The sequence below is a fragment of the Chelon labrosus genome (genome assembly GCF_963514085.1).
Source record: "Chelon labrosus genome assembly, chromosome: 19".
In the NCBI taxonomy this organism is placed as follows: Eukaryota; Metazoa; Chordata; class Actinopteri; order Mugiliformes; family Mugilidae; genus Chelon; species Chelon labrosus.
The window spans coordinates 8,021,154-8,039,667 of NC_140352.1; the positions used below are offsets into that span (position 1 = coordinate 8,021,154).

General features: G+C 48.3%; 1 protein-coding gene across 1 annotated transcript in view; it reads right to left on the bottom strand.

Moving 5' to 3' along the window:
- Positions 1-18,514, bottom strand: part of LOC311504136 (C-terminal-binding protein 2) — a 103,320-nt gene that overhangs the window by 17,306 nt on the left and 67,500 nt on the right. The gene's annotated exons all lie outside the window — the stretch shown is intronic.

Below are 18,514 nucleotides of genomic sequence, written 5' to 3' on the forward strand. Positions count from 1 at the left end.
TGGCTGCAGTATAGGTCATAAGCTCCACCCCCTCCATGTTAGTGGATGGGACCTGGACCAAACTAACACTAAAACACTAAAACACTAAAATACACGTCAAATATTTTTTTCAAGGATGGTTTCTCTTATTTTAGGTAATTAATACAATGCTGATGCAAGTGTCAATTTTTTGGACAATTTTGGTTTTAGTTATTTGACGCTATAGAAACAGGACGTGACTTCAGGATGATTGCCAGTTGCCATGCCAACCGCTCCATAAAGCAGTCCCGTAGGGCTATATGATAATCCAACATTATACTTGGATAATGCAAGAGAGAGAGAGGGAGTGGGGACGCTTTGTCCATATTTATATACAGTCTATGGGGAAAACACATTGATGTTGCTTCGTTTTTATTTTTTTATTGCAGTGGGATGGCAATTTATGTTCATCCCAAAACAATCTGCAGGACCTAAACACCTCTATGTTTGCGAGTGATAAAATATATTGCCATGCCATGGTTAAAAATGAGTGATAAAAAAGGGTATTACACTAAAAAACAACACTAAAAACAAATACATAACCTAAACACATGTATTAAGACAAGTACACCGCTTCATACTGTAAACCTACCCACTCTGCAGAGTGCAAACATTCTCATTTCAAGCCAAACATTTAGCATAACAATCACTAAAGTTGCAGTCTCCTGCCAGCTGGATTCAGTTCTTTGCCTTGCCGTGTGTGTATGTATGCACAAGAGCTGATTAGAATATAGCAGGAAGTGGGGCTTCTCCGCACTAACAAGCGTTGCTCAATAAATCAATGCACCTACTCAAGACTGGATTAGACTTCAGACTCACTTACAGGAATCCTCTGTGTCATATGGCTCCCCCAACATCACAGACGGAAACGTACACATGAATGAAAGTGGATGAGAAGAAACTACTGCATGCTGTTTGCACGCACACGCGCCCTTGATCATACAAAGATGAACATATACTCTTGTGACAGCTGCACGCTGACATGCGTACTCTTTGCTAGCGTCATTTGTCAGTTCAAAGCGGAGGACTCGACGTTCCTCGACGTGGAAACAGATGCAGTTGTGGAACAGAGGGAGGGAGCTACACCTTTGGAGATGAGCTTCACTGGTGCCCTGCCTCAAAAGAGCAATGCATCATTGAAACGGAGAAAGCCTGAAACAAACCCGCAGCCGACTCGCATCTGCACTCCGGCACACTTGACAAAGTGCGCGCAGCAGTTTCGGGTTCTGCCTCCGCTCGGCTCCTTCTCCTCTCCCCTTCACTTAAAGTGAAGAGAGGCGGGAAGAGACGAGCCTCCCCGGTGGGTCGACCTTCTCACACATCCCACTGAAGAAGACGTGTCGCGCTGAGAAGACAGGCAATTACCAGCCCTGCTTCATACAATGTTAACAAGTGAGGGGCATCAATATTCATGCCGCTTCAGAGAGCGGTTTTGAAAACTGGATGGACGGACGTGGAAAATGAAGACAACTGCTCCCCGCTGAGTACCAGCAACAGAAAACACTACACAGGTCATGATCTTCGCTCGTAGATTGCAGCTACGGATGCGTCTGAGCTGACAGAAGAGGCCAAAAATCAATCCAGACGAGGCCTGCAACAGAAAGGCCTCCTGCCGATGTTGATTTCGTGACATCACCTCTCTTATCTTTAGCTATCGAGATCTGTATCTGGACGCTTACGTGTGACCTCACTCTGTGCTCTTGAAGTTATCCCGGAGATTATAATGACGTCAGGCCGTCAGGTCGTGATAAGGCTGGCGCAGAAAAGGGAAAGGAGAGGAGAGGTGGAGCGGGGCTAATTAGGGACGGGCTCTTTGGGATTACAGCAGCAGAGGAGGCTGATTAGGGCAGATAAAGGTGAGATTAGGAGATTTGAGACTGAGAGTTGGGTGCGCGGCAAGCAGGCCTGAACGCACAGCAGTAAAAACAAACAGAAAAAAAAAAAAAAGAGACAGGAGAAATTAAAATGTGAAACGAGCACGCGTAAAAACTAGACTAAACACTGCCTGTTAGCCCAAAGAGCTCCCTGGAGACACGTCTGAGGAGAAGAAGAGGAGGACGAAAGGAGGGAGAGAGCGAATAAACGACAGGAGGGACTTTAGAGGAAGCTCGGCTGACAGAAAGCGAGCAGTCCAGCAGTGCAGCCTCTCGGGGCTAGGGGAGGGTGGCGGAGTGGGGGGGGAGGATCGTAGCGGAGGTGTCGTCTCCCTGCGCCTTCCGCCTGTTGTCATGGTGATCACTTAACAGGCTTCGGCTGCCAGTTTTAATGCACTTCATTATTGGCACCGTTGGCATCCGCGCCACAGAGATGAGGTCGGAGGCGCAAGCGTCCGTATCCTCCACCACCTCCTCCACCTCCTCCTCCTCCTCCTCCCAGGACACAGACAGCATCAACCCCGCCACTATCGCTTCCTACGTACCTATCACCCCTCCCTGTTCCAGACAGGTGACATCACGGTGGGGAAAAAGGTGAGGCGTGGCAACCTCGGCCGTCTGCGGCGCACGTGTGAGTGACAGCCCGTTGAATATTAATTAACGGGCACCTGGTAAAGACTGGGCACCGGCGGCTGACACCATTACATCAATAACTGGTGAGAGCGCCAGTACTCGTGCATTTAGCGCCCGATGGGCCGCATCAGAAACACTGCACACGCGCATGCAAGAGCTCAAATCATCAGCCAATCAACTGGTTGACAGGTAGTTACAGATAATTAAACAGCAACAGTTCTGAATATCAATCAAACATTAATTGATTCAAGCTTTCTCAAAAAAGAAAATGAGCAGTTTTGCACTTTTTAGTGTAATTTCAGACTGAAAGGAGCAGACTATTTCTTCACTACTCCTGCCGTATTACCGACCAAGCAATTTACTAATTAATTGTAAGCCTCGTTTGGATAATTTGGGGTTGCATTTACATATTCCTAGCCTCTAAAGGGCTGAGAAGCATGAAAAGGCCACCAAGATGATGTTCAGCCCCTGGCCAAAGGTGAACTTCTAGTTTTGGTGGCGGCTTCTCGGGCCATTTTTGCACAAGAAGAGAAATGGGAGGTGACCAAAACGACACGATCGTCCAGAACGAATAAACTGCAGATCAGCTGACGGTTTTTAGCTCCTTCCCGCTTCCCGGGGCGAATACAGACTACTGCCATCTGCTTGCATGAAGAAGAAGAGTTATTTTTGCAGATGCAGAACGCACGTGCCAACTGGCTGCATGTTGCAGTCTTTGCGGTGCGTTTAAGTGCAACTTTTGTGAGGTACAGCTGGCCTTTGTGGTGGGCAGTTCTTTGATGACTCTTCGCGTTCGGGCCTTAAAAAAAGCCGATGGACACTCCCACATCCGGCCTATACCAGAATCAGGTCTTTCCTCATCAACCGGTTGCTAACTTTGACTCCCTCGCTGCATCAAGCGTCTTTACCCTAGCTCAATTTCTAAACGGGCCTTAAAAAACGAAAAATCCAAAATATCGACGGGCTTGCCGTGACTCACGGAAAAGAGCCACGGCGGCCGCAACCTTTCCTCCCCGCTCCGTCTAACCAGCGGATACTTGTGTCTAATGATTACAGACAGCGGTGGGTGTGCAGGTGCGAGAGGCTGCGGATGAAGCGGCGGAGAGGGAGAAGAGCGGCTGGCAGGCGGCGTCAAACCCTCGGGCGCAAGTTAGATCGGCTGAACTCCGTGAATCATCCGCTGGGTTTCTGCGCGCCTCTCTGACCTTTCAGTCTCTTTAAATCTCTCCATCTCGCCGACTCTTCCTCCGTTACATTTCCTAGTCTGCTGTGTTGTATTTTTTTTTTTCTCTTTGTGATAGCATCTTCTGACAGCTCCTCTTTTCTGCCGGTGTCTATGTGTGTTTGCTCACTGTGTGTATCCCATTCTCTTTCCATTATCTCGCTTTTCACGTAGATTTCTCCCCGACCTCTGCTACCGTTCTCCAGCTGTCTTTCAGTAATCACCGCCCCTCCTTCCTCTGTCATCCTTTCACCTCAGCTGTCATTCCCTCTCTTCCTTTTCTATCATTTTCTCCCCTTCCTCCCGTCCCTCCTGTCTTTCCATAAAGCCAAGGCGTGTGTTTGTGTGTGTGTGTGTGTGTGTGTGTGTGTGTGTGTGTGTCTCCTCCCGTGTGACAGATTGATTCTCACTCTGCTGATTTTGATGGAGAGGAGATGATGTATTCGGGCGGAGGGGGGGAGGAGGTGGTGGAGGCAGGGAGGTGACAGGCAACACTCCCCTTGTGGTAAACTGACAGCATGTACATCAAACCAGTCTCAACCAGAACCACTGGGTCTGTCAGCCGCACAATACCACCACACCCGTCTCTGATAAGTGATGCATTCATGACACCCTTATCAGCACCTTTTCCTCTCTGCGGTGATACTCGACAGCACGTCTGTCTGGGGCTGGTGCCTCTAGACGGCATGTGATAATGTATAAAATTATCAAGAGTACAGCTTCACATGTGTAGATGTCTTGCATAAATATATAAATAAATAAATCATCATGATATTAGAGAAAATAAACACAAAACTAATAAAAAAAAAAATTTAAAATGCATCAAGGTCCAAGTTTCCTCGTTTCCTCAACTACACCAATCAGGCATAACATTACGACCACTTTCCTAAAATCCTGTAGGTCTCCCTTGTGCCTCCAAAACAGTTGTGACTCATCAGAGAATGGACATGGGCCTTCTGTGGGTATCCTGTGGTGTCTGGAAACACAATGTTGTTAGTGGGGGCCTTTGAGGGGAGGGGCCTCTGGGGATCATCCCACAGATACTTGATCAGTTTGGGATCTAGTGAATTTGCAGGCCAGGTCAACACCTTGTGCTGTTCTTCATGTTTTTTTGGAGTTGTTCCTAAAGTGTTTTTGTGTGTGTGCCTGTGTCAGGCTGCATCCTGCTGGAGAGTGTCATTGCTATGGGGTGGGGGTGCCTGGTCTGGTCTAGGTGGGTGCTACATGTCTAAGCAACATCTACACCAATGAATGCCAGGTCCAAACTTTTCCCAGCAGAACATTGAATTGTCACAAGGTGGTTGATGTTATTTACTTCTCTTGTCAGCGGTCATAATGTTATGCCTGATCGGTGTATAGTCATTTGAATGATAATATTTCATCGTCAAGAAGGCCTAAGTAGAGTGCGTGTGTTTTTATCTGGAGCATCAGAAACTTTTCTTGGACACTTTTTTAGTGCCAGAGTCTGTGATTTCGTAGAACCTTGGTTACATCAGTAACCCCCATTTCACTGCCATATGCTACAGAGCTCAGGAAACACAGCTGGTTTCTACTGGTGCGCTGGAGCAACAATGTCACCACAGACACCAGATTTAAAACGTAAATATGAAACACAGAGAGACCGAGCTGGCACTGATTCCGTTTATCAGCATTGTGTGAGGTCGTTTGGCAACGGGCTTGGAGTTAACATTGATTTATAGTTAAAAAATCTCACACTGTAGCTTTAAAAACTCCCCTACAACCCCTGAGGGATCCACCTCAGCCATATACTATTCAAAACTGATTTACGGTCACCTTCACAGTTGCTCTCGAGTCGGGACCGAACTCTTTGGATGAGTCTCACCGAGGCACACCGAGATCCGTGGAAACAAGCGTTAACCTCTGCTGTGACAATCCCCGTTCTCAGCTCTCTTGTTTTAACAGCGCTGCAACACCTTGTCATCATGCCCCAAACAACCTGAGATTCAAAACTGAGCGGGACTTGTACTCGCACGCATGCATCAAAAATCGATAAAAACCTGCTCGGTGAAGGGGTTGCAGGGTGTTAGGGGTCGTGTCAGAACCGCGGGAGGGAGAGTGCTCTTAATTTCGCTCCACCATTAATTAATCCCCCTCATTTCCTTTCCTCTGTGTTCTCGCTTCCTCTGCTTGTTGCTAAACTGTTGCCAGGCTGCAAATGTGTGTGTGTGTGCGTGTGTGTGTGTGATGATTTGGGATGAGTTAATTTTCACTGAGGGAGGCAGCTGCTGTTGTGGGTTTTACCTGCCAAAGGAATAAATGCATGTAACACACGTTCACCCACACACACACACACTCACACACACTCGCCTGCTGTCAGATCTGGGGCTGCAACTAATGATTTTCTTCACTGGTGATTAATCCTCAAATTATTATTATTATTATTTTTTTTCCTGTCCCAATTAATTAATCGCGTGTAGTTGACAACATGTCGAAAATACTGACAAATCAAGTAACCGGAGCTTACTTAAATGCACCAAAATAAACCCCAAAAATACTTAATTTAATGAGATACATAATCAAATCTGATTAATTGAGCAATTATTAAGCAACATCCCACTGATCTGTGTGTTGTGTTACTCATTATTTACATCCTAATGACACGACAAACGCCTCCTTAACTGTACAGACTTCGCAAAAGAAGTGATTTCGAATCATATTGAAACTCCACTTCCCAAGACCTCGGACAGATTTGCCATGTGGGTTTGGAGCTGTTGAAAACGGGGAGGGGGGGACTTTAAATTATTATTATTATCATCATTTTGAAATGGCGTCTTTTAGTGCTAGATGTTACAAAAATCTTCTCAAACCCCCCGTAATAAAACGTGGTGAGCTCATTTAGCCGTCTAAAAACAGAACATTTTTCTCAATTAGAATGCGCACCAGTTGTCAAAAGGCAGAACTGGGTCACAATGAAAATTATTTTGGAAATCTAGGCCTCCGGCGTTTAAAAAAAAAAAAAAAGGAAAAAAAAAGGGCCTTAAAAACCACTTCTTGATGATTGGTCGGATTTATGAGATTGTGCGCTCGATTCTGCGCTCGGTAAAAAAGATCAGCGTTTATAATTCTAATCATTCCTGTAGACGAATACTTGTGGAACCTGGACTGGGCTGGAGGCTTGCGGTTCCTGAGCCAGCAACACTTAGTCAGAGTCTGGCAGCGGGACGCAGCGGCGTGGCGCACCGGGACATGAGGCCAGAGTTTCCATTATGTGGCGAGGGGAGCTAGAAGCCTCTTCCTGCCACTGGCCTCCTCTACTACTGCTGCTGCTGCTGCTGCTAGTGGTGTTATGTTGCCTCCAGTGAGGGAGTGAGGGACCAGAAGGGTAGAGGGAAATGAGTAAGAGAAGAGAAGAGAAGAGAAGAGAAGAGAAGAAGGCGCAGAAGTCACTTTACCGGTAACGGGAGACCAGACAAGCTCTCCGCCACACTATCATCATCTGCTGACACCGGTTACCTAGCAACCCCAAGCTGCTGTTTGCAGGTGGCTGCGTCTTGACAACAAGGTTGGGTGGGGGCTGCTGCTGCTGCTGCTGCTGCTGCTGCTTCGGCTACCGCTGACCGCCCAACAGTTGCTGCGCATTAACTGTGCCACCCTGTGCTGCAACATGACCCACATCATCTCCCTGTTTAAGGGAAGAGGAGGGGGGGCGCTGACTATGGGAGGTCGGACATGCCCACAGAGTCCACAGAGGGACGACGTGCATGGCCTCTGCCTCCTGTTTAGGTCGGTAAAGCGGCTGGAACTTACTTTTCAAACGTAATATCAGGGTTGACCACACAATGCTAACGCTACTGCGCCCCGCCAGGGTCTAATTTACTCCGCCATGGTTTCATAATGAACCGGAGATATTTTTCCACGTCTCAAAAAACACCTCCCCTGAGACCCTCCACACACTGGTCGCTCACCCTTCCTGTACTGAATTTAACCTGACGGAGAAAACGGCATGTAGCACGGGAAGCTATTTGTGTTGTTCACTAATAAAAATTCATGCTACTGCCACTTTTTACAACCTGATATTTGCGCTCTTGATCTTTATACCGTGGAGGTTTACGATTATTTAAAGAGAGTTGGCCAATACCCGAAGGAAACGACTCCCGACGTAACGTGAAATACTAGCATAACTTTATAAGCGCTAGCTAGCAAAGTTAGCCAACAGTTTACTATAAATTGGATTTATTCGCTGATACTTTATTTAATCATACATCTCAACAGTTTATGTTTAGTATTTTTGTGTATGAACTGCACCAGCTGTTCCTGTACATCGCTAAATCCAACAGACGCATTATTACGGTAATTTAAAGATGGAGTGATACATAAACGCATGATCTTATTCATGTGGAATAGCATCAGTAAAAAAAATAGGAGCTCCTTTAATTTTGTGGGAAACGCTGTAATATGGTCTACAAATTAACTAAGTAAGCAATAACTCGAGCTCTTTACTCGACAGATTGTTATTTTTTCTTCCCTTGAATGATCTCTTGTGCATTTCCGCCACTAGAAATGTCACCAGAAGTACATTACATCAGCTGCTGCTAATTAAAGAGATTTCTCCAAGTAACTTGCCTGAAGGCCAAACAAAAAAAAAACTTGGCTCTTGTCCGGTTAATGTCCTCACTGCGCTGAAAAAAATAAAATATCACTCTACATTTACATGTGAACAGTGATTCTTGCAGGACCGGGCAGTTTTGAACTCTTGCTATAAGCCTTTACATTAATGTAATACCATCAAGTTTCGGTATCTGAAGCTTCGGACAATAAGGCCCAATGAACCCAGCTTTAGTTACAAATGGTGCATTCAAACGCCGTCAAACCAACACGCTGATTCTGTGCCATAAAAGTTCTTATGTGGGGCTGCAAGAAAACGCACACAACAGGAATGCACTTGTATGGATGTGGCAACCAGTGAATAGCAACCGGCACAAAACCTTGGCCGACCGCCAGGAGCTCGACTGTGGGGTAAAGGAGAAGCTTGGCATAATGCACAGATGTGCCCGTTAGGTCAAACAACGCTTTGTTTTCTTCGCCGGGGTTTCCTTCCATTTCATATGGCGCCCCGCCAGCCCGTACTTCTGGTTTACTGGGGCTGAATTACTCATTTACTACTTTCCTCCTTCTTGCTCGGACACACAAAACCTGCCATGAGCACACACAAGCCCTTCATCGGCCCGTGACAGCACGAGGTCACGGCGTGAGTTGTATTGGTTGAGGAGAGGGGGTGAAGCGGTAGCGAGGAGGGTGGGTATAAGCACCCTTTGTTGCCCTTCCCTCCCTTCGCTTCCCCAAAAAGTAGCACACAAAGGCTACTTGTCCTGCGCTGCCAGTGCCCCACCCCTGTCACCACCCGGCTGCCTGCCACACCAATGCATCCCCCTGCCAAGAAAATGAGCGCACGCCTGTTTTAAATGGTACCCTCTGTGCGCACCGGCGGGCCGGGGCCCACGTTCCGCCACGGGACAAAAGCGGGTGTCAACAGCACGTATGGCACAACCACGCCGGACCTCCCATCCCCTCTCCCTCCCTCCCTCCTTCTTTTTTCCCGCTCTTTTATTCTTTGACGTTTCCCTGAGCTACACTCGGATCCCGGGATCCCGCAGAGGCGGCGGCAGACCCAAGCGAGCCAAGTGCAGCAGCAGCAGCAGCAGCAGCAGCAGCAGCTCAAAGCGGGCGGACCTCGACGTGACAACACCGGCCCGCTCGCCTACCTTGCCCGGCCCCGGCCACGCAAAAACACACCCACGCACCACTAACGCGCCTCTCCCCTCCTCTCCTCTTATCCATGCCCCGCACGCCTCCCCCTCCCCCTCCCCGTCCACCTACTCCCCTCCCACCTCCCCGCATGCCAGACTTTATTAGACATCCAGAAAAGAAAACAGGAAACATGCCGCTTGCCTGGAAAATGTTGTCTCCACATTCTTCGGCTTAAAGTCTACGCATGGCAGCGAGAAACAGAAGACGACTGAGGCGAGGGGGGGAAAAAGCCAAAAACAACGGTGAAAAAAAAATAAATGAAAGTGGAAGACCCTCTGCAATAATCCAAGGAGGGTACCCCCCCCTTCTTCTCCTCCTCCTCCTCCTCTTCCTCCTTCACTCCTTTGACCCCCCCCTCCCCCCTCCCCTTGGAGTTGCTCCTCTTGGTCTGGCCCTGTCGGTGAGGGGAAGGTTTTTTTTGTTTTTTTTTTTGCGGTGCGAGCTCACACTAAGCTCCCGGCTGCATCATCTTTTAGTCCATGCCTTCCAGGGCTGGGAGAAAAGAAGCGCCACACACTCTCGGCGGCGTCCTCGCACACACAGAGATGTTGGTGATCGGATGGTTAGAAGAGGAGGAGTAGGAGGGGAGAGGGGGGACCAGCTTTTGTCCTTTTCTTTTTTTTTTTAATCTCCCCGGAAGAAAAGGGCTGCGGTCAGGGATCGCGATGGCTGGAAACTCTCTCGCCCTCTCTGCTGCTGCTGCTGCTGCTGCTGCTTCCTCTGCTGTCAGCTGCGCAACATCTATTCACCGTGCGTCTCTCTCTATCTCTCTCTGTGTCACTCTCAGTGTAGCTCTTTTCTCCTGCCTTTGTCTTAGCTGATAATAAACCTGGAGCGGCTGGAAAAACAAAAAACAAAAAAAAAATCTTGCAAGAGAAGAAGGGAGGGGGAAAGAAAAAAGAAACGAAATCTGCCTGAATCAAAAGTGCCAGCTTGAACATGCAGAGCCGAGCTCTCCGGGCTCGCGCAATTTACTCCCCCGGCTGCGATCACTTCATAGAATCCGCACACATATTACACACTCCAGCACAATCCCTCCTCCCTTTTTTTTTTTTCCCCTCCTCCCCCTTCTGCTTCTTCTTCTCCCCTTTTTTTTATGTTTTATTTCTGATCTGGACTCCACAGTGTTTTGAGAAACGCCTGCCCCCTTTCCCCCCCACTCCGCCACCTCCCTCGCTCACTCCCTCTCTCTCTCTCTCACACACACACACACACCCAAACACACACCAAAACACACACACTCTGGCTTTCGTTTGCTCCCAGCTTCACCTCCCTTTCCCTCACGATTATTTGGTTTCCTCCTCTGCTTTTCCACTTTCATCTAGCCCCTCGTAACATGAACACACACACACGCAGACTCACCCCACCCCGGTATTTTTCAGGTTACCAGGAAGAGATTGTAATGGTGACACACACACGCACCCCCCTCCCTGAGAAAGTGCAATTCTGAAACATGCATGCAAACACACACACATGCACGCACACCCTGCAAAAACCGCGAGAACAATGCAACATTCAAGCCACTCCAGCAACAACATTACAGCTGTAGAGTTGGCTGTTTTTTTCGCACCATCAGGGAAGTCATCAGAGCCCAGTGTGTTAAGTTCACAGTTTGGTCCCTGGAGGAAAAAAAGGGAGGGAGTGGGGGGTGTATGTGAGCTGACAGATCGCTCTGTCGAATGGCCGCGAGGATGAGCGGGCTGAAAAACACCCTGTTTAGAATAACAAAGCACGCGGAACCTCCCCGCCACTCCGCAAGCGAGGCAGGCAGGCCGGCCCGGGCACATGCACAAAAACACATGCACACACACACATACACCTCGTCAGCTGCATGACAAGCGCAACCAATACACAAAGCGGTCTGGCGCGGTCACACGCCAGCACCGATTATCTCTGACAGCAGAGTGGAAAGGTGGAACAGTTATTTTTTTTGCTCACAGGACGGGTGTCCATCCTGGTGTAAAGCAGCTAGTGTTTGTATTTTCTTTTTCTTTTATGTGTCCATTCACTGCACGTGTGTTTTCAAGCGTGGGCGTGTTGAGGTGATTATCGGGACTGTTGCATTTCCAGCGGCGATGGCCCAACAAGCGGAGGCACGGCGTGTCATCCGAGCCACCCGTCCGCAGCAGTGACACATCTAAAAGGGAGTGTGACCATCAAAGGCAGCGGCAGCCCACTTCCTGTCGGTTGCTCGGCCAGACACGCACACACAAACACACAAACACGCACTCTTGATGGAGTGTGGAGATACGGCTGCCCCTCTGATCTTTCTTCTTCAATAACACGGGAGAATGTGCAGGAGAGGAGGGCGGCCCGACTGACGGCAATATGTTAATAGAGAACGCGGCAGATCGCACAAAGACATTCGGTGAGGACGGGGATATTTTTGCAAATAACAGGAGGGGGAGGGGGGGTGTTTGTGAAGGGCCACTGATGAACTCAAGTCTGAAATATGCAGTCAGAAATGCTGCTGGATATTGCAGCTATGACTCAAGTTAAGTTTCTTTTTTAAAATCAACTTGGCGACTCTTTCTTTTTCTGTAATGCCACAATACATTGTTGGTTATTGCACGGACCATGTATGGTCTTAGACAGAAGTTGAACACCCTTTTGTAAGTTTATTTTAATTTGCAATGCAGAGCTGCAAGAATGCCTAGTAAACCCTTTGGTATACGTGGATTTGGTATTCCATAACTTTTTTAGTAGCTAAGTAGTAGTTTTTGAAGTTCCGGGGAAACAAGTTCTCAATTTGGCACGATCCGCACTTTTGCAGATGACTATCTATTATACCTCAACTACTCCTGTTCATGTTTACGCTGATGCTGGTCCAAGTCTTGTTAAGCAGCCATTATTTCCGCCTCTCTGTTGTTTGCACTTCTTTGCTTTTTGGGGTATTTTTTAAAATCTTTTTTTTTTTTATTTAACTAATCAGAGTTTGACCTGCATCGTGCCATCACCCAGGGGCGCTTCACTGTTAGCTTGTTAGAACACCGCATTGAAGCTCCGTAGCCTTCTCGCTGGGTTGAATTTCCATAATTCCTCCCCCCGCACAGACGAAGGAGCTCTGCAAACACACACCAACGCACGACGCGCAAATCTGCCTTCACTTAAGGAAAGATTGTCTGAGGCGCTCGAGGCTCGACTTTTATGCAAATCTGGCGTCTGGCTAAAACTTGCAAGATCCTCCAAATATCTATTTTACACTTGCGCTAACTGTTGTGATCACTAAGGTTGCAAATTCTTGCAGGAACTGATGATTTTCTTCCTCCCTTTCTAACAGTCGGAAAAACGCGGGTCTCACGGGAAGAGGTGGCTGTTCAGAAGGGATGAGTTACGTGCAGCCACAGGCCCAGCGCAAACAGCTATACGCTCCCGAGTCCGGCTGTTGCAAGCATGTCGTTACAAGTTAGGAGGGGGGGCAAGTAAACACTAATGAGAACATATTGGCACAGCAGCCCCCCAAACACAAAGAGTTTGCCTTTCAGACAAGCCGCAAATGCATCTTGTATACGCGCACAAAGTCAACACGACACAATCTCATGCACATGCAGTGCATTTTAACACAGATTTTTCTTTTAAATTTCTGTACCACACCATTACACAAATCACTATTTTATTTCTAGGTGTAAGAAACACGTTTAAATCAATTTGCTCGCTTTAAAAAATGCGACACTTTTCTCCATAAAAAGGCACAAATCTGTAAAAATTGAAGCCATGCAGCCGCACCAAACCTACATATACAGCCGCAGCTATAGTGCTATTTTCCCTTAAATACACTCTCCGTGCATAATAGTACATTTTTAACTCCACATTCAAAGCATTCAGAGTTCAGAGTCTACACCACCACCACCTCCCTCCTGCTGCAGGACTTCTTTAAGCCCTGACCTTCAGCGTAGTGAGACATCAAGAGCAACGGTCACGCTCTGGAAGACCCGGCAAATGGCCCGAGCTTCCTTACAGTCCGTGCGGATTTACCTCTGAGAGGGAGCCCTCTTCTTTAACCAGCCTAATTATACTGTATGCGCCCTTTTCCTGTAAGCGCTGGAACTTGGCTGCTGAGAGGGCGCTGGATGTAGAGGCCTGTTAAATCCCCCTAAAGCACTTAAAGGGATTTTAAGAAAGCAAGTGGTAGAACGAGCCAACCTGCTGCTCGGAGACGAGGCCGCAGCTGACCGCGTTATGACCAGAGGTTCGGGGCTTCATTTCACATTCTGGAGTCGGGTCAACAGGGGTCCAGCTCGGCAGCAGTTGTACCTCGGAGAATACCCAGCGTTTATAGTAGTATTTTCCTCGCTTGGTTTTTCCTTCTCCTTCTTCTTCTGGTTTGTTTCGGCTGTTTTTGAATGAATAGCCTTGTGTTTAAGTGTTTGAGTTTAATTAAAGACAGATTTTTCCTTAATTATTTCTATTGGCGTCTTAATTGTTTTGGTTTAATTCGTCCAAGTTTTAAGACATGTATCCTTTCACTGCAACTAATTTCTTCTGTAACATTGCCGAGCATCTGCGGAGCATTGAACGCCACAAATGTGACTCTATTTACCTCTGTAGCACCGGGGAGAAGACATTTCCTAGAGTGAATGTCAAAAAACAAATAAAACCATACTTCACCGATCAGGCATAACATTATGACTTCCTAATATTGTGTAGGTCTCCCTGTGTGCCTCCAAAACAGTTGTGACTCATTGGAGACTCATGGACATGGTTCTTCTGAGGGTGTCCTGTGGTGTCTGGGAACAGGATGTTGTTAGTAGGGGGGGCCTTTTAGGGGAGGGGCCTCTGTGGATCATCTCACAGATACTTGATCAGTTTGGGATCTACTGAATTTGGAGGCCAGCTGTGTCAGGCTGCATCCTGTTAGGTCTGGCTGCTGCCATCAAGGGGTGTCACTGGTATGGGGGTGGGGGTGCATGGTCTGGTCTAGGTGGGTGCTACATGTCTAAGTAACATCCACAGGAATGCCAGGCCCAAAGGTTTCCCTGCAGAACATTGAATTGTCACAAGACTTCTCCTGTCACTGGTTTTAATGTTGTGACTGATCGGTGTATGATACATTTAAAACAAAATATAAAACTGAACATATGTCTTATTGGTCAGACTGGTTAATCAGCTCAATAATCTAATTTAAATATAAAAATCTAATCTATTGTACAATCAGCTGAAGCAGGTCAGAGCACATCGTTATCAAGGACCCTTTCGAGGAAGTGGTCACGGAAAAATTTCCAAGAGTTTAGTTTGTGGCGAGAACATGATCCAGTTTCAATTTGAGGCTCTGCAAGGTTTTAGCTGAACGGCTCCCATAGCCAGATATGCTCATCGTGGGTCGACGAACTCAGCAGCTGATTGAAGCAAAGCAGAGAATAAACCAGACCCTGACCTGAACGAGCGGAGAAGCACACACGCCTTCGTGATATCTGAGCAGAAAGAATCGTGCCCCGAACACATCTAACCAATGCTGTGACGTGTCTTTTAGTGGCACACCGTTTGGTTGAATGCGAGAAAGGAAACTGAAACAAACCTCTCATTCAGTGATTTGGAGCAAAGCACAAAAATTTAACTGGAAAATGTTCCTAAACGCAAACTGCTCAACTATTCCCTTAGATTCCGAATTGAAACCTCTGATCTCATCCGACACATTAAAGTAGCTGCTCCTTCTTAACATCCAAACACAGACGCCGTGCAGCATAGAAACACTGGCGATCCTCAGGGGACCGGATGTTCTTCAGAGGGAGGGAAACGGTGCAGATGTCGTAAAAATCTTTGGCGAGCGAAGTCTAATTTCCCCGCGGTGAATATTTATTTAGGAGGGCCCAGGTTTATCCACTGAGAGGCACCTGCCTGCCGTGGCGGTAGCAGCCAGGGTAAATAAGCCCCCGGGCATGGATGCAGACACACACACATACACTCACACATATACATGCGCACACACAAGACCCAAAACCCTCAGCAGTGGTCCAGATAACAACCCTGAGTCAACACTGCCTCTCTCTCTCTCGCTCTGCTTTTGTTTTCTCTGCCTCCCCTCCCACGTTCCAGTCCCTGCGGAACTGCGAGGACCGGGGCTGAAAGGATGCAGGGATGAGGGACAGAGATAGTGAAAGAAGAAAAAAAGAAAGAGCGCGAGAGAGGGAGGGAGGGAGAGAGAGAGAAAGAGAGAGAGAGAGGAGGGCTAAATTACAGCATGGGAATGCAAATGAGAGCATTTTATTTGGGGGGAGCCAAGGAGGGCAGGCAGGCTTTATTTTCCAGGCAGGAACAGCCCCCCTGTGGCCTCTGGATCAGTTGTAGCAACAGCAAAAGGGAAGAAAAGAAGAACGCTCTCACTCTGCCTTTTTACTTGGGGAGGAATAAAAAAAGAAATACAACAAATGCAAAAACCCACAGCTCTCGGAGGCTGGCGCAGTCGTAAAATAAAATGATATTGTGCTACGCTTTAACGCCACCACCACTTCCTGCACCTCCTCCTCCTCCTCCTCCTCCTCCTCCACCCGTTACATAGACGCACTAAAGTTGCTGTAATGTAGGCACACAGCCAGTCCAAACACACCACTGCCACCAGCGTCACCTCCCCCCATTTGGAAAAAAAAAAATTTAAATTAAAAAAAGCGAGCGAGAGGACGGAGGAAGCAGGGTGAGCCAGCTGCAGGTGGTCTCCAGATGTGGTGGCTCTGGGGACGGGCCACTCTGGCGCTGTCGAGGGCGACTCCGAGCCACCCCCCTCCACCACCACCTCCTCCTCCTCCTCCTCCTCCTTTTCCCCTTCCACTGCTCCTCCTCCTCTTTCGGTGACAGGAGCCATCTGGCCTGGCAGCGAGAGCGGAGCAGAAAGTCCCACCCTTCCAAGTGTGGCCCCTGCGTGCCACTCGGCGGGGGAGTGCGCGGGTAAATAAGATGCACGCACGTTCAGGAAAAAGGCGCGTGCACGATACCACGATACCTCCTGTCCACCCTGCAACCCCACCCCCCCCCCCACCCAAAAAAAAAGCTGTCACATGGCTATTAACCCATCGAAGCAGCGGCCCAGCTGTGCTCCATTACGATAAATACACCGGGGTCACGGGGTCTTGTCAGCATCAGATACTACGAGGTGTCCACTTACAGCCTTTTAAAGCTCACTTTGCTAAAGAGTTACAGCCATTTTCATCATCACAACACCCCCACCCCCCCTCCCCAAACACACACACACACACACACACACCCGCTTCACGTCTTACGGCCCACTGCAAAGAAACTCCCACCCACCTACTCCTCCACCTCCCTCCCTCCACCCTCCGTTCCAGATGATATTTCACACTTCCCTCTGACAGCGCAGACCTCTTCCCCACGGCCGATTATACTCCCACTGTAACTGGAGTTTTTGGGGCGCACACACAATATGACACCTGGAGCACCTGACACCTCTACAGCCGGTGCTGTATTGGGTCACTTAAAGCGCAATTACCATGAGGTACTGCAGACGGAGGTTCTCAAATATGTGGATTTCAAAAAAATAGAGACTGAAAAATGTTTCCTGGAAGACAAACCTGTTTGATTCATAGGAAAATAAAAGCACTTTCTTCTCCCCCAATTGTCAGCCATTACGGCTCCGTTAAGAATAGTTTTTTTGGAAAAAGGTTAGCCGGTTAAAGCCCTTGGCCGCTTCCTGCAGGAACATTTGGTCTTTGTACGGCCTGGGAATACTCTTAAAAGGATTCCTGGGTAATTGTCTGTGCTGCAGCAGAAACTGGAGGAAAATGGGCCGTAATGACTGAAGGGCAACATGGTGGTAGTAGTAACGTAATGGCCAGCGAGAGCGAAGCGGGGTCAGCGCAGCACTGTTCTCATCAGATATTATTGAGCGTGCGGCGTGTGTGCACCACGTATGAAACAGGATCAGCGTCCTGCAGTGTTTAGTTTGCTCGTAAAGACACAAACGCCAACAAATATTGGACAAAACAGTCCAAAATGTTGCTAAAAGGTCCAAAAAAATCTAAAAGCACTGAGGCTTGAAGGATATTTCCCTGCCGCCCATTTTAAATAACCTCACATGGGAGATGTTCAGACAGGCTCGGCTGTGTTTTGTTGGCAACGGAGGTGAACGAGCGGCGACCGGCGGGCATTGATTTGCAGGACGGGCCGCAGATCAAACCGCAGGACAAAAGAATAGGCACGATGACAATGGAGGAACACACAGCGGGACGACAACCGGTCGATCTGGACGACCACAACCCGACCGCAGGCGTTCCCCCCCGCTTCCCGGGAGAAAGAGGCCTCGCGACAATTCAACGAGGAGGCGAATTAGCTGCACCTCCGCAACGAGGCGACCCACCGCGGCGGTCAAAAGGGAGGAATACGCACGAGAACGGAGATTACGCTTTCGGCCTTTTCATCTCTTCTCCTCGCACTCATTTCTCTTTCCCCACGTCCCTTCCTCGCACAGACCATGAAAAAAGTAAATATGTGAGCAAGGTAAAGCAATCGGTTAACCTTTGAAAAACCCCGGCAATGAGATCCGCACCTCTTTACTCTTTTCAGCTGCAGAAAAAATAATAAAAAAATCGAAGAAGAGAAGAAGAGAAGAGAGAAAAAAAACACACAATGTTGGCCACCACTTCAGAGGGGATATTCAATATCCATGAGCTTTTTCATTTCACACTGATGAATAATTCAGGGTGACCTGCCCACCACTGAGCGAGAGGGAGAAAGAGAGGGAGAGGGGGAGGGAAGGGAGACGGAAAAAAAAAAAAAGAGGAGGTCTGGGGAGGTGGGCAGAGGTAGTTGTCTTGTTTTAGTGGATGCAGCTGTTGCCGTTCGGCGAGCACAAAAACCGGTCTCCTCCCCAGCTGCTGCCGGGAGAGGGATGAAACCGACGGCGGATAATTGGGGAGATTATATCAAAGCGCGCTGCCATTCTTTGCAGCGTGAGCGGTGAGCACACATCGCCGCCGCCGTCCTGTAAACAAAACTGCCGTGGGATTGGGGAGGGGAGGGGGGGGTTGGAATAAACATGACAGCGCAATCT